At 43.4% G+C, this 14,484-nt stretch overlaps 1 long non-coding RNA gene across 1 annotated transcript in view; it reads right to left on the bottom strand.

The window, feature by feature from the left end:
- Positions 1-362: 362 nt before the first annotated feature.
- The window catches only part of LOC123615919 (uncharacterized), a 36,465-nt gene continuing 22,343 nt past the window's right edge, over positions 363-14,484 (bottom strand). Inside the window, exon 3 of the long non-coding RNA XR_006723730.2 lies at positions 363-1,170. This is a non-coding gene — a long non-coding RNA (uncharacterized LOC123615919). The remainder of the gene's footprint in view (positions 1,171-14,484) is intronic.

The raw sequence follows: 14,484 nt of genomic DNA, 5'->3' as shown, positions 1-14,484 counted from the left end.
TCTCTCTCCGCTGTCTTCTCTGCAGGCCCCTGTGACCAGCTCTTCCTTGTCTACGCCTCCCTCTGGGGCAGCACATCTGGATGTTTCCACACATGGCTTCTGGGTTGATGGTGCCATTGGTCAACTCTGGGAGACAGCAAGGTCCCCCCTGAGTCATCCTTGCAGGAAGCCAGGAGTCAGGCGGTTCTGATTCCAACCCAGCTCTGCCACAAAGTAGCTGAGTCTCCTTCGCCAAATCATCCTTCTTGCCTCAGTTTCCCAGACTGGGACTAATGGTTGCTGAAGTCCTTCCAGCTTTAAATATGCTCCAGCAACCTCTGCTCTGCACTGTGCAGAGGCCCTCAATAAAGTCTCATAATTAGTTCATTTTACTCAGTGTGATACACCTCCTAATGTTTGTCACAATGGCCCAGGGCTCTGGTGTTGGACTTAGTTCAAATCCTGGCTCTGAGTGACCTTGGGCAAATTTTGTAACCTGTCTATGCATAAGTTCTCTCATCTAATAACAGCACCAACCTCATAAAGAACTTGTGAGATTTACATAAGGTAATGTGCATAAATTACTTAACACAATTCTTGGTATACACTAAATACTACATGTTAGCTGTTTTATTGATTTTATTGTTCTCTAGAACTTGGAAAAACTACAGGCTTAAATTTCAAGCAAACCACGTGACCCACCAAAAAATAATTAATCTCTATTTGGAGACTGGTATAGAAAGGGGTCGAACCCCATCTACTCCCTGTACCCCACGTTCTTACGAGAGTATTTCCTTCACTTGGGAGGATGAAGAGGCGGACGGGAACTTCTCTGGGCTTTGCCGCAAGCCCTCCTGAGGCTGGCCCATGATCTGTTCCTGTCCTGCCTTCTGGTGCCCATAGACGCCTCTGTCCCCCAAGTGTCCAACTTTGCAGTGCAGCTTTCTGGCTCTCCCACCCTCAGAACCCGTGGAGCACTTGTAGAGCCTTCAATATTCTTGTGGCATCAAAGGATCTTTGTGTCTTTCTTCTCCCCACCCCCCAGCCCCTTGTCATTTTCTCTCCCTCCTCCTTGGCTCCACCCTCTCCCATTTCCCTCCTCAGGGAGCCGCTTCTGGTTCGTCTTTCCATCTTCTTCTCATCCCTAAAGAGTCCTCCAAGGACTCATCCACAATGGTCTCAGCTTAGTGCCTTGCAAAAAAAAAAAAAAAAAAAATTCAGTCCCTTTGCACCTTTCAGGAAAACCATCAGCCCAAAAAGTTTAGGGAAAAAATTCATTATCTTTAATGGGATTTCGTTACCAGGCCCAGCCAGGAGGGACCCAAGTTCCCAAGAAATCTAAATTAATAAATGCCCTACTGAGGGGTGGGGGTGGGGGTAGGGATGAGGAGACATAAACTGAGATACGATCTCTTTTTGAGCTTTGCAATGAAGGGTGAGAGTCTTGCACAGAAAACCTAAAATGCCGTCTAGCTAGGAAAAAGGATTTAAAGCATCCCTGAGAACCCCAGGACTGTTTGGAATCCATTTTGAGCAAAGTGGAAATATTTGGATGAGCGAAACGGCTGCTCTCTTTTAATTGGCATCTGGTTGATCAGGGACTGTTATCTACGACCATGAGAGGGTTGTCAGGAAAATCAGCATATAGAACATTTCACTAACAAATTCCTAATTTCATCTGTGCCAGCTACAAAACTTATTGTACTCATTTTGGCTCTTGAATGAAAGAGCAACTGGCGGGTACCTTTGGGGTCTCGGAAGATTTAGAGAGGTTTGTTAGTCTATTAGAAAGAGGAGGGAGCGGTTCTTCCCTTCAGCTGTAAACTGTAGAGAAGTCTATTAGAAACTCTCCATGCAGAGCTCGAATCGCCCTCCCCTCTGATTCCATCACCCCGAGTCATTAGGCTGGTTGAACACCACTTCAGACTGTGCGCTATAAATAATTAAAAGGTAGAAACATGTGCGGTCACCTGACTCAGCCCCACGAGGAAGCGGTAACGCGGAGGATGTCTGACTTTCTGCCGAGCTTCTTCCTGATGGCCAGGATTTTCAAACGGCATCTCTAGTCCCAGCCTCATCCTCTAAGCAACAGCCCCACATTTCAAACCAGCACCATCCTGGCATTTGCTGCACCCAACAAACTCCATGGAGCGAACTGTGAAACTAGAACCCACCCCTCTTGGCCAGCTCTTCCTCCTTGATGTTGTATTTCAAGACTGTACTCCAATCTTGAAGCCACTGAGCATGGCAGATGGTGTTCTCCAAAAAGGGTCATGTAATAGTTCCCTAGGTCTGCTGTAGCAAGTGACCACAAATGTGGTGGCTTCAAACTACAGAAATATATTCTTCCACTGTTTTGGAGGCCAGAAGTCCAAAATCCAGGTGTCACTAGGGCCGTGCTCCCTCCGAAGTCTCTAGGGACGGGCTTCCCTTGCCTCTTCCAGCTTTTGCTGGCTCCAGGCATTCCTTGGCTTGTGGCAGCAGAACTCCAGTCTCTGCCTCTGTCTTCACATGGCTTTCTTCTCTGTCTGTGTGTCATCTCCTCTTTATGTAAAGACATCAATCATCGGGTTTAGGGCCCACCCTAATCCAGGATGACTTCACCTTAATTACATCCACAAAGATCCTGTTTCCAAATGAAGTCACATTCTGAGGTGTGGACAGACAGGAATTTTGGAAGGACACTATTTAAACCCAGACAGGCTACGTTAGTATTTCCTGTCCCATGTACACTTCCAGAACCTTGACACTCTCCCATTAGAGGTGGAGTCTACAGCCCCTTCCCTTGAACTGGGTGGGCCTTTGTGCTGGCTGTAATGACAGAGAACAGCAGAAGTGATGATGTGTAACTTTAGAGGCTGGGCCATAAGACATACAGCTTCTATGTACCTCTCTTTCTTATGACGCTTGTCCTTGGAATGAAACACCACGCTCTGAGGAAGCCCAGGCACATGAAGGAGACAACACGAAAAGAAACTGAGGGCTCCCACCCCTCAAGCCCAGCTGAGCTCCCAGAGACTGCCAGCATCAAGGTGCCAGTCGTGTGAGTGAGCCATCTGGAAAAAGGGTCCTCCAGCCCTCAGTCAGCTGCCTGGACTGAAGCTGCATGGAGCATAGAGGAGCCTTCCCTGCTGAGCCCTACCCAACTGCGTATGTCTAAGCAAAATAAAGGATTGTTGTTTTAAGCCACTAAGTTTCAGAGTGGTTTTTACACAACATTAGATACCTGGAACACACAGCATAAAAACCTTTGCAGCACTGTAACTCCTCTGTCCTCAGTGCCCTCTAACCAGTGAGTCTACAAGTCTGTTCTCTTCCTCCTGTGCCCACTTAGCCAGGCATCTAATTATTTCACTCTGGATTGCATCTTTAGCATCTTAACAGGCCTCTGGACTTTGGTCCCCCTTTCCTCCATCCTACCAAACGATATCTAGTGCATTTTGATCTTGCCACTGTCTTGCTCAAAATCCATTGATGGATCTCCATTGTTTATAGCCTTTCCTTGCATTTCTTAACTAAGAGATAAGACTTCTTTAATCTGGCCTCAGTTTACCTTTCCTACCTTATCTCCTATGTCTTCGCCATAAGGATTCTCTGCTCTTAACAAATCAGACTATTCACCATTCCAAACACATCTTGAACTTGCTCTTCTCCCTTGGTACCTTGGTTTGCTTTTTCAACTTGTAATAATGCTTTTTATGCACCTATTCATGCCAGGCAATGTGCAGTAAACTAAGGAATACTGGAACACTGCCCTCCCCTGCCTTCTCACTTCATCTAACTGAAATTCTACTCTTATTCCAAGGCTCTGTTCCAAACCTCACCTCCTCCATGAAGCTTTCCCAGATCCCTCAGCCAAAAATGATCTTTGCTTTCCTCTGAACTCATCTTACATCTTCTTCTCCAATCAAGCCAAGTCTGTGACTGCACTGAGCTTTCCCAAGCCTCTTGGCCACTGCATGCGCTGCATGTTTTTCCTTCACCCTTTTCCGACTGGCTAACATGCACTAGCCTTCATACCTCAATTCAGATACCATTTCCTTTGAGAAATTTTCTGTGATCCACTTGCTCTGTTTTACATTTCCCAATATATGATTACCCTAGGCACAGAAGAGACCCCGTGCCTATATCTGTGGTTCTGGAAGGGCATGGATTAGGTCTTTTACTCCTGTATCCCATGGACTCAGCCCATAGAGAAGGCTCCATATATGTTTGTTGAATGACTGAATGTTGAATACAAGAGGAACTCACTAGGAATATCTCAAAGGCCTTTCAGTATGGCTGGATATAGGAAAACTATTTGGAAATGAGGCTTTGCTTAGCTTTAAAGATTCATGGCTATATTTCAGGTTCCTTGAGTTGATTTTTGAGCTAGGCTCCAGGTGAAGGAAATCTATACATATTTTTTCATTGTATCCCAAGCATACTTTGGTAATGAAGAAACATTTCAACTAGAAGACAACTCCTTTAACGTTTTGCTAATTATCCTTTGTTCTCTGTGTAAAAGACTTATCTTTTCGACTAAATTATAAAGTTTTCAAACACAGAGACTGCATATTCTTTATCTTTTCATTCTCTTAGAGCTCCTATTTTGTATTGGGAACATAGAAGCCCCTCAATATTTATTCAGCAGATTTTTGTGGGGAGATATGACTAACCCTCCTAAATTTGTCAGTTTCCTTTGAAAAAACTGCTTTTGTGTGTATCAGTCTAAAAGATGCTTCCTTCCTTTGAATAGATGGATAGTGAAGCTCTTGGACTTGGACTATTAGAAGAAGTGAACGCTAAAGAGAATTTCATTTTGGGAAATCCCATCTCATATTCTTTAACTTGTCTTTCCTTTTGGGGATAGGATTGTGAACCTTGAGTTTCCCGGGATGTCATGATACATCCTGGGGTTCCATCATACAAGGCTCTCCCCCTCCCCTCCAACTCCTGATGTGTCCCTGGAGACTGAAAACATTACTGTGGGAGAGAGGTAAGCTCTTTAAAGCATCCAAGTTTCAAGCTAGATTTAGATGACCTCTCTTAGGCTCTAATATTAAATTTGAGACTCTTGAGAGCATCTGTTGAGGGAATCCATCATCCTTTTATTTTGTATTTCCTGGGTTTCACTCAATATTATGACTCTAGGGGAAAAAAATACCATGACTAGTACTTAAAATGCTGGCACCTATAGTATCTTGAGTTAATGTTACTTGCAGCTTTATCCAGGAACAATTCTGCCATGAAACACTCCGCTCTAAGAGAAACGAGACTACTGAGAAGGATTCTTTTGAGTGTCTCTGGTATGCCAAGAGGCGATGGGGATCTGTGTGTGTGTGTGTGTGTGTGTGTGTGGGAAAGTGAGGGGGTGATAAATTGTGTGCTACCTTTCCTTTAAGAGCATGTCCTTTTATTCCTGACACTTAAAAAGACACTGTCAAAAAGATGTTTTACTGATTTGACTTTCTGTGCAGGAGAACGTGCAACAGTTACCTAGTAAGTGGTTTTATAGGGAGTTTCACCCACACGTTATAATAAACTGAGCCCAAAGATAACATATCTTTTGTGCTTTTACAGTGCTTGGATGATAACTGTGAAAAATTATCTAGTGGAGGTTAGCAAACTGTACCTGTGGTCTTTTTCTCATGACCTCTGTATGATAAAGTTTACTATCTTGGAGCATGATGCATTGTCAAATAATAGGTTTGCTTGTCTGGCCAACAAGAAGTAATTGAGGAGTGTTATAGTTTTACAATCCGTGTTTCAATGACTCTGCTGCTTTTGAGTTGTTAGACCTGAACAAAATGGGTCAATGTTGAAAGAATAAAGTTTTTTCTCTCTTTCCCCCTCCCCCATCTCCCACCTTCTTTATGGAGGTGTTTTGAAAGGGAAGGGGGCTGGACTACGATGATTCTCTCCCCATGCATCCCAGCTTTCATCTGGGGCTTGAGGTGGGAGATCTTGGTCCTAGTTCAACGACTGAGAGCAAATTTGGATTCGACTTGCCAACAAATATCTATTGAGCACCCTTGCCTTCCTTCTGTCCTTGGAAAGAAAACAGGCTAACAAGCTTATTTTGGTTTAAGGATTCTTTGGACCTCAGATCTATGTCTTTACAGAACAATTTTCCCTGAATGTTCTTGTTGGGAACAGATTAAAGTTGAGTGACCTGGATGATCCAGGATGGGTAGCACATTAAAGAGCATTTGATTTTGCAACATTCCATTTTCTCTGGGGTTAGGCCTCGCCTGACATTTTACAACGTGTATTCCATATGGCACTAGTTCCATGAGATGCTTTGTGGTGAAGTGAGTTTGGGAAACACTGTGCACCTATTCTAAATTCTTATTTTAGGTTTGCCTCATGGTGGTGATTAGCGTATTAAAGGCTTGAAGAAGTCTAATAGCAGAGAAACATCTTAGTTTTTGCATTTCCCAAGGATGCTCACAGAATCCCACCCCACCCCCCAATACCCTGCAGAGCTAGTGCACTGCACAATGTATTTGGGGGAATTCTGAAGAACCAAGCTTTTGGTTTTTTATAAAGACAGCAATCATACTTTCCAGAAAGAAACTACTGACAGGCCAATCTCTGCTTCCTCCCACCAACACTATACACATACGCACTTGTCTTAGAAATGTTTTTTTTCTTCCAATAGCCTATTAAGATAAAAAATTCAGAGCTTTCTCATGCATAGGAAGAGTTATTTTACTGCTTTGGGGGCCAAGGAGATCTTAGGAAAATAAATAAGATAAATGACTAGGATTTACATTTGTGTAGGAATGTTTGATGGACTTATTTATATTTTCTGATGGTGTTGGTTACTAGAAATGCAAGGGAAGTATGATGGACTGGTATTCAAAGTAAGTGAAGAACTCTTAAAACTCAACAGTCAGAAAACAAACAACTCAATTATAAAATAGTAAGGCCAAAGATCTTAACAGACACCTCATCACAAGATATAAGGATGGCAAATAAGCATATGAAAAGACGCTCCACAGCATATGTCATTAGGGAAATGCAAATTAAAACAACGAGATACCACTACACACCGACTTGAATGGTCAAAATTTGGAACACTCACAACACCAAATGTTGGCGAGAATATAAAGCAACAGGGAACTCTCATTCACTGCTGATGAGAATGTAAAATAGTATACCCACATGGGAAGACAGTTTGGCAGTTTCTTACAAACTAAACATACACTTGCCATACAATCCAGGAATCGTGCTCCTGGGTATTCACCTAAAGGAGCTGAAAACTTATGTTCATGTAAAAACCTGCACACAGATGTTTATAGCAGCTTTATTCATAATTGTCTAAACTTGGAAGCAACCATGATGTCCTTCGGTAAGTGAATGGGTAAACTGTGGTATATCTAGAAAATGGAGTATTACTTAGCACTAAAATGAAATGAGCTTTCAAGCCATGAAAAGATACGGAGGAATCTTAAATGCATTACTAAGTGAAAGAAGCCAGTCTGAAAAAGCTATACACCATATGATTCCAACAATATGACATCCTGGAAAAGACAAAACTATGGAGACAGTAAAATCAGCACTGGCCAGGGGTTAGGGTGGGGAAAGAGATGAAAAGGAGATGCACAGAGGATTTTTAGGGTGATGCTACAATGATGGGTACATTTGTCCAAACCCATAAAATGTACAACACTAAAGGTGAACTCTACAATCAATTATGGGCTTTGGGTGATTACGATGTGTCAGTGGAGCTTCACCAATTGTAACAAACATGTCACTCTCATGAGGAATGCTGATAATGGGAGACTATGCATGTGTGGGACAGGTGGTATGTGGGAAATCTCTCTACTTTCCTCTCAATTTTGCTGTGAACCTAAAACTGCTCTAAAAAAAAAAGTCAGAAAAAAATGTAAGAAGGGGACTGCTAGGTCTGGGGGAGACTCTACTCTAAACAACAAAAGTATCAGTTATGATTAGCTAAATTCAGCAACAGGGCTCTGGGGATTAAAAGGGAACGGTGGTCTTTTTCTGGTGTGCTGGCTACTACCTGCATGTGTCCCCCTGGTGGTGGCATCCTCCCTGCAGAAGGAAGGCTGTGTGCCTCAAGTTCAAGGAGCCTTAACACTGCTTTAATACACCTCTAAAAGATACTAACACAGGGAAGGACAGCTGCTAGATAGATAGAGAGACAATGACAAGACCCCAGAGTGTGTAACTCAGTGGCCAAGAAGTGGACAATGATGGCAGCTTGGGCAGTGGTCTGAAGCATGAAGGTGGGGCCTTGGAGATGAGCAGTGGCAGCAGTGAGGCATGCAGGAAGGCGATAGGATTAAATCGGCAGTGCTGTGGGCACTGCCCCCTTCTCAGGGGGTTGGGAATCTTGAAAACGGGCCTTGGGTACAGTAGAAACTAGCTCCACTATATTAACAGGACTCAATTTTATCCACAGGGCAAAGCTCATGGACATCCTTCCCGTTACTCAAATAATTACACACCCAGCCAGTCCAGCCCAACTATTTCAGAAAGAAGAGACAAGCACCACAGGGAGAGCAGCTGGGACATCCTTTCAGAACCCTTAGGATGGCTGTATTAGTCACCTATTGCTGTGTAACAAATTACCCCCAAACGTAATGGCTTAAAACAACCATAAATATTTACTATCTCCCACAGTAGGTCAGGAATCTGGGAAGCAGCTTAGCTGGGTGATTCTGTCTCAGAGACTCTCATGTGGTCCAAGTCAAGAAGTTGGCTGAGACTGCAGTCATCTGGAGGCTTGACTGGGGCTGGAGGGTCCACTTCCAAGAGCTTTTCTCACAAGGCTGTGGGCAAAATCCTGAGTTCCTGGCTGGCTGTTGGTAGGAGGCCTCAGTTCCTCACCATGTGGATCTCTCCGTAGATCTGCCTGAATGTCTTCATCATGTGGCAACTGGTTTTCCCCAGAGTGAATAATCCAAGAAAAATCAAAGAAGAGGCCACAGTGCCTTTCATGACCCAGCCTGGAAGGTCACACACTGCCACTTGGCTGTGTTCTCTTTGTTACAACATGTCACTAAGTCCAACTCACACTCATATTAGGCTCCACCTTTTGAAGAGAGAAGTGTCAAAGAAATTGTGGACATATTTAAAAATCATCACTATGGTGGTTCACTGGTATTTAATCCCTTCAAGAGGTTAAAGGGTTAACAAACATGTGCGAGAAGGACTTTATTCGAAGAAAGGTATAGATAAACTTGCTGGCCTGCCCAGAGGTGAAATCTATTGTGAGTCATAGAAATTCTTTATTTATTTTGAAATCAAAAGAAGGGCTCCAGACATGACTGCTTGTTAAACTGGATGAAATTAAAAATAGCTTAAACGTTTGGGAAGAGGGGGGAGATGATTAGTTCTCAGGATATATTAAATGTCCTCACATAAGAAGGGAGTCAGCTATTGGGAAGGGCTGCTTTGGAAAACATATGCTGTGTCAAACTCCACCAGCAGATGCAGATTCTGCTGCTAAAGTTAGCTCCCTGAGAACAGAGCTGGGTGGGCTGCCATCACAGATGTCTCTGGAACCAGCACCCGAGACAAATAGAATTCTTACCACTGGAAAGCAAGGCCCCACACAAGAGCCTTCTCACCCTGGTGGAGGGGTTGAAGGGAGGTGTGAAGGCAGATTTATGACCCCAAATGCTGACTCTTCTGTGATTCTGGAGGATAACAGATGATTTTTAAGCCACGAGGTGTCCTGGTATTTTGCATTTCTAAATTTGAGAATCCCTCATAAGGTGAATTCTTGTTACTTTAAGCAGAACCCATGCTATGTAAAATCCAAGGCCGGATTGGAAAGGTTTTGAAACGAGTATTTTGAGATTTATAGTCTGAAACGTTGGAAGCAGAGGAGCTAAGTATTCCAAATGCCTAAAACACTAAAAGAGGAGTTAGAAAATGACAATAATGAGAAATGATTTAAATTGTTTCATTAGTGCAGGAACCAAATGCCTCTCTCAAACAAGAAGGGGACCCTGTTTCATGGCATATGACAGACGGATGATATCACGTGTTGAGCTTCTAGTAGGTAACAGCAGAATTTTTCCTAGTTTCACAGAATTGAGTCCACAGGGATGCCTCACAAAAGAAGGATTCTCTGATAAATAAAGCTAGGGAATGATGCACACACAGTTCCCCTCTTGGAGAGTCAGGGGCACATCAGCATTTTAGTGGCTATGAGAAGCCCTTAAATGAAGGAATCTGTTTAATTTTGTTTAGCTCCTTAGTTCTCAAACATATAACCATTGACTTTTTTTCACCTCTAAATTCTATTAATTTTCAGCTATCTCTATCCCTTTAGAATGTATGTTTTACAAGGGAGGTCTTTGTTTAGTTCACGATTCTAGCCCCAGAATTGGGCTTGGAATTGTTCACAAAAGCACCATGAAGTAATGGAGCTTACGCTTTAGGACAGCCTTTCTGAGTCCCTGTATCTAATTCTATGTTCACAGTTTTGTGTTCTTTCCCTTAAAGAGGACCTCCAAGATCATTATAAACTTCAGGTCCCACAAAACCTGGATTTACCCTTGCCTGGAATACATGAGGTACTCAACAAATATTAGTTGAATAAATGAACAAACAAACAGATATTAGTGTTCCTTGGAATACACATTGGGAAATACCATTGTAGAGACAGGAGACGCCAGGCAGGAGGGCCCAATCATTAATGTTCACATTAGATTGAGGAGGTAGGTGAGGAGAATAAAATCTCTCCTCGGAAAGAAAATGACTGCAGAATAGTGGAGCTGGAAATAAAGTCCAACTGATTTACGATTGACAACTGGGGCTCACCAATGTCTTGTGCTCTCATAGGTTAGGATTTATCTGATGTAATGTTGGAGAATTTCACCATGAGGGCTCGGAGGGCAGACGAAAATCACAATACAAGCGTTAGTCATCTCACTCAGCCACAGACTTTCCTGAGGAGAATCCTGGTGTTCCCAGACAGAGACCCTCAGCAGCTCCCTGGGCTGGCCACTGCCCTGTCAGCCTGGAATGGGTTCCCTCTTAGATGCGGCAAATTGGATTCTGACAGTGCTGGATCATGAACAGAGTTCCACACAACTCAGGGGTTGTCCCATCTGACCCTTCCCACCAGTTTTTCCCCTTCCAGTTCTTAACTCGGGTTTGATTCTTAAGCAAGGAGGTAGAGTTTTAATAGTCCCATTAGACCTCAGATGCCCAGATGAACATTGTCTTTTAAAGACAGTACTTTGGGGAGCAGCACATGGGCTCCAATACAGCTGTTACTAATAAAAATGTTTGTGGCCCTCTTTTGGAATTGCCTTTTGTGTCAATTAAGAGGTGCACGAGACAAAACCATCTCCTTGGCCATATGTTGTTTTTGACCAAAAATGGTCTCACTCAGCTTCTCCTGAAAAATGTCCCAGCATATTCAGCTGGATTGATTTTAGAATCATGTTAGGATTTTTATTCAAATTCACACAAATCTGCTGTCAAAAGACAAAAATTTGCCAGTATTGAGACTGTTCCAAAATATATGCCATGTGATGTGAAAGCAACTCCCTAAGAGGAGACCAAAACCACAGTGAGCCTGGACAGCATCTCCACAGAGCTTGCAAGCTTCTGGGAGAGCTGCCTTTAAGGGGATAGCCTTTGCTGTCATTTGTCATTCAAGTTCTGATAAGAGTTTTCATTCGTCTGAATCCTGACTGTTCATCAAAATCACCCGGGGAGTTCTGTAAACCCTCCACACTCAGACCCTCTTCCCAGAGGTTCAGATTCAACGGGTATGGGGCGGAGCCCAGGTATCGATTTTCTAGTTGCGTGTGTGCACGTGTGTACGATTTGAACGTTCAGCCAGGATTAACCTCTATGTTAAAGAAACAATCTTATTAACTATGGTCACAGTTGTTCCTGTTTTAATTTTTCTGTTGAGATAAAAATCTGTTGCGACTCGTCCAAGAGGCACCACTGAGGATTAATCAAACACAGATGGGGGAAAAGTTTTGTGGGCACTGTCATTAGCAAACCTGGCACTGTGTGCCACGATCACTAGGGGGCAGACTAACACATTAATAAGTGCGCAAAGAAAGTAGTTTTCAAGAGGAAAAACAATCCCAGGAAATAAAAAGAGAAGTGGTAGGAGGTTTTGTTTGTGATCCTCATTTTACTAAGTCTCTCAAATACCACGACTTCTTCAAAGGTACCGCCATGGAACTGTCAGTGCAAACGCTAGAAGAGGGGAAAGGTGCTGATGTATTTTGAGCACTGTTGGGTGTCACGCATGGTGTTGAGTGCACTGCATCCACCATCTCATTTAATCCTTTATGACCCTATGGAACCATTATCACTGCCTTTTTATAGGTAAGGAAACCTTTTACACATGACCGAGGCCCAGAGAGGCAAAGTCACTTACTCAGTGTGACACAACGAGTAAGTATTAACAGTAGATCAGAGTTTAAAATTCATGTCTTTCTGATTCCTAAGTCCATGCTCTTTCTTTATGCACACAATCTTTCTAGAGAAGGATGATGTTTTAGTGTATGAATTTTCGTTTTTGTTTTTGTCATCACAGATCAGATGGATTAAGTTTGGTGCTATTTTTGTCATTTTGGTCAGAATGACTGTAAGTGATGTGGATCTAACCTGCAGATGTATCATCATCTGTTGATGAGGAGAGTCAGAGTCTTTGTCCAAACATCAGCTGTGAGGTTTAAGGGAAAGAGCTCTGGGCTATTACTGCATGAGAAAATGGTTCATTCACTGTCTATGTCCCCAGAGAGAATAAAACCTCTGTGAGGGCAGGGCTCTATCTCACTTATCTGGTGCAGAAATATCTGTCAAATACCCCAGCTGAAGAATGAATGCATGCATACATGAAAGTCTTGAGATCTAAATTACATTCTTGGATCTGAAACATTAGCCATAGAATCTTGTCTAAGTCCTGTCTCCTCTTTGGGCCACATCTTCCTTAACAGTAAGTTGGAAATGATGGTTCTAGATGATACAAAGATTCCTTCTGGATCCAACACTTCTAGGACTCAGCTTTTACCCACTCATTGGATAGATGAATGTGAGGGGAGACCCTGGGGTTCAGTTGGGGTGTCAGAGATCTACAGACAGAGGGAAATGGTAGGGGAGACCCTCAGAACCTGAAGTGGCTATAAAAGAGCCCAAGAAGGAGAAACATTACTGCTGATGGCGAGGAGGCCTGAATGTGGGAAGAGGAAATGACATGAAAGAAACTGGAGAAACATATAACTTTAAATGAATCTTTGTTGCTTCATCTTTTAAAGTAAAAAAGAGATGGTCGGACTCTAGAGGGTGAATTAGTTAAATGAATTAAATATAATTACAGAATTTCACCATGATCTGAGAAAGAGGTGATTTGTTTAATTCTTTGTTTTATGTATCATGGAAGGGGGGTGGTAAATTTCTCCCATCCTTGGCTTTCCTGACTGCAATCACAGGGCCAAACCATCCACAATGGGACTGTCAATGAAGGCCTAGTCGGAGGGAGGGACAGAGAGAGCTTTGCTTATTGTACTGGCTTAAAATAGCTATTCAGGTAAGTTTTGTATACAATCCTCAGTCTCCAGCCGTGTGCAACACATACTGTGCAATCATCACTCTCAAAGAGTATGTGTAAACACACACTGATCACTAATGATACTTTTGAAAGATTAATTTTAGTTCTTAGGGACTTTCTGATTTGTCTTCAGACACACCAAAAATAACTTCACTTACTGTCCAGTTTATGACCATGATCACAAAAGCACGTGGAGCATGGCTTCCCATCATTTAGGGAGGAACCTCCCAGGGAGATCCCCCCAAACCCAAGTAGAATATAATCAAGAAGACATATTGGTCATTATTCACCTGTGGATGAGGAGCTTAATAATTCAAGACCAGCTTCTGAACTCAGCCTTGTTTCTGCCACAACCACTACTGGGAAATCATGAGTAGGAAGAAAAATCAGTATCAGTCCTTTCCTTGCAGCTCTGTGTCAGGGCCAGAAGAGTCCAGAGAGTTAGGGTCCCTCCGAGGAGCTGTCGATGTGGCTGGGTCAGATATTCTATCCCTTCCTCCAGATCTCTGCCTTCATCTGTGTCCTGGGAGGCTGTCCTTCACAGACTGATGACCCCAGCTCCTTTGTGCTGTGGGTTGGCCAAGAGGAGGCACCAGCAGGAGGTCAGAGGGCAGGAGAGAGAGCTTTGGTTCTGGTAGGGGTTGTGCCTCTCTGTGAGGACAGTTCCTGCTGGGCAGCCCTCCCCTCGTGGGGTGACTCCAGCTCTCACTGGCTTCTAGTAATACGATTCCTCAAGCTGACGGTTGGAAACTGCTGCCCTCTCTTGCTGCTCCTGGGGCCTCTATACCCCTTAGGGTTCATTTAATCCCAACTATGTCTCTGTAAAGAGCCCCTTCATTAAACTCCTTAGTCAAATCCTTGAAGTGGGTTCCGATTCCTGCCAGGCCTTGCCTGATATCCCAGTCTTTGCCCCTCTACCACAGCTGTCTCCCCTCCAGGTCTGAACCCTCATCAGCTGA

Source organism: Camelus bactrianus, chromosome 15 (assembly GCF_048773025.1).
Source record: "Camelus bactrianus isolate YW-2024 breed Bactrian camel chromosome 15, ASM4877302v1, whole genome shotgun sequence".
In the NCBI taxonomy this organism is placed as follows: domain Eukaryota; kingdom Metazoa; phylum Chordata; class Mammalia; order Artiodactyla; family Camelidae; genus Camelus; species Camelus bactrianus.
The sequence above is the reverse complement of the archived record's forward strand: the minus strand, read 5'-3'. Positions and strand labels throughout refer to the sequence as shown.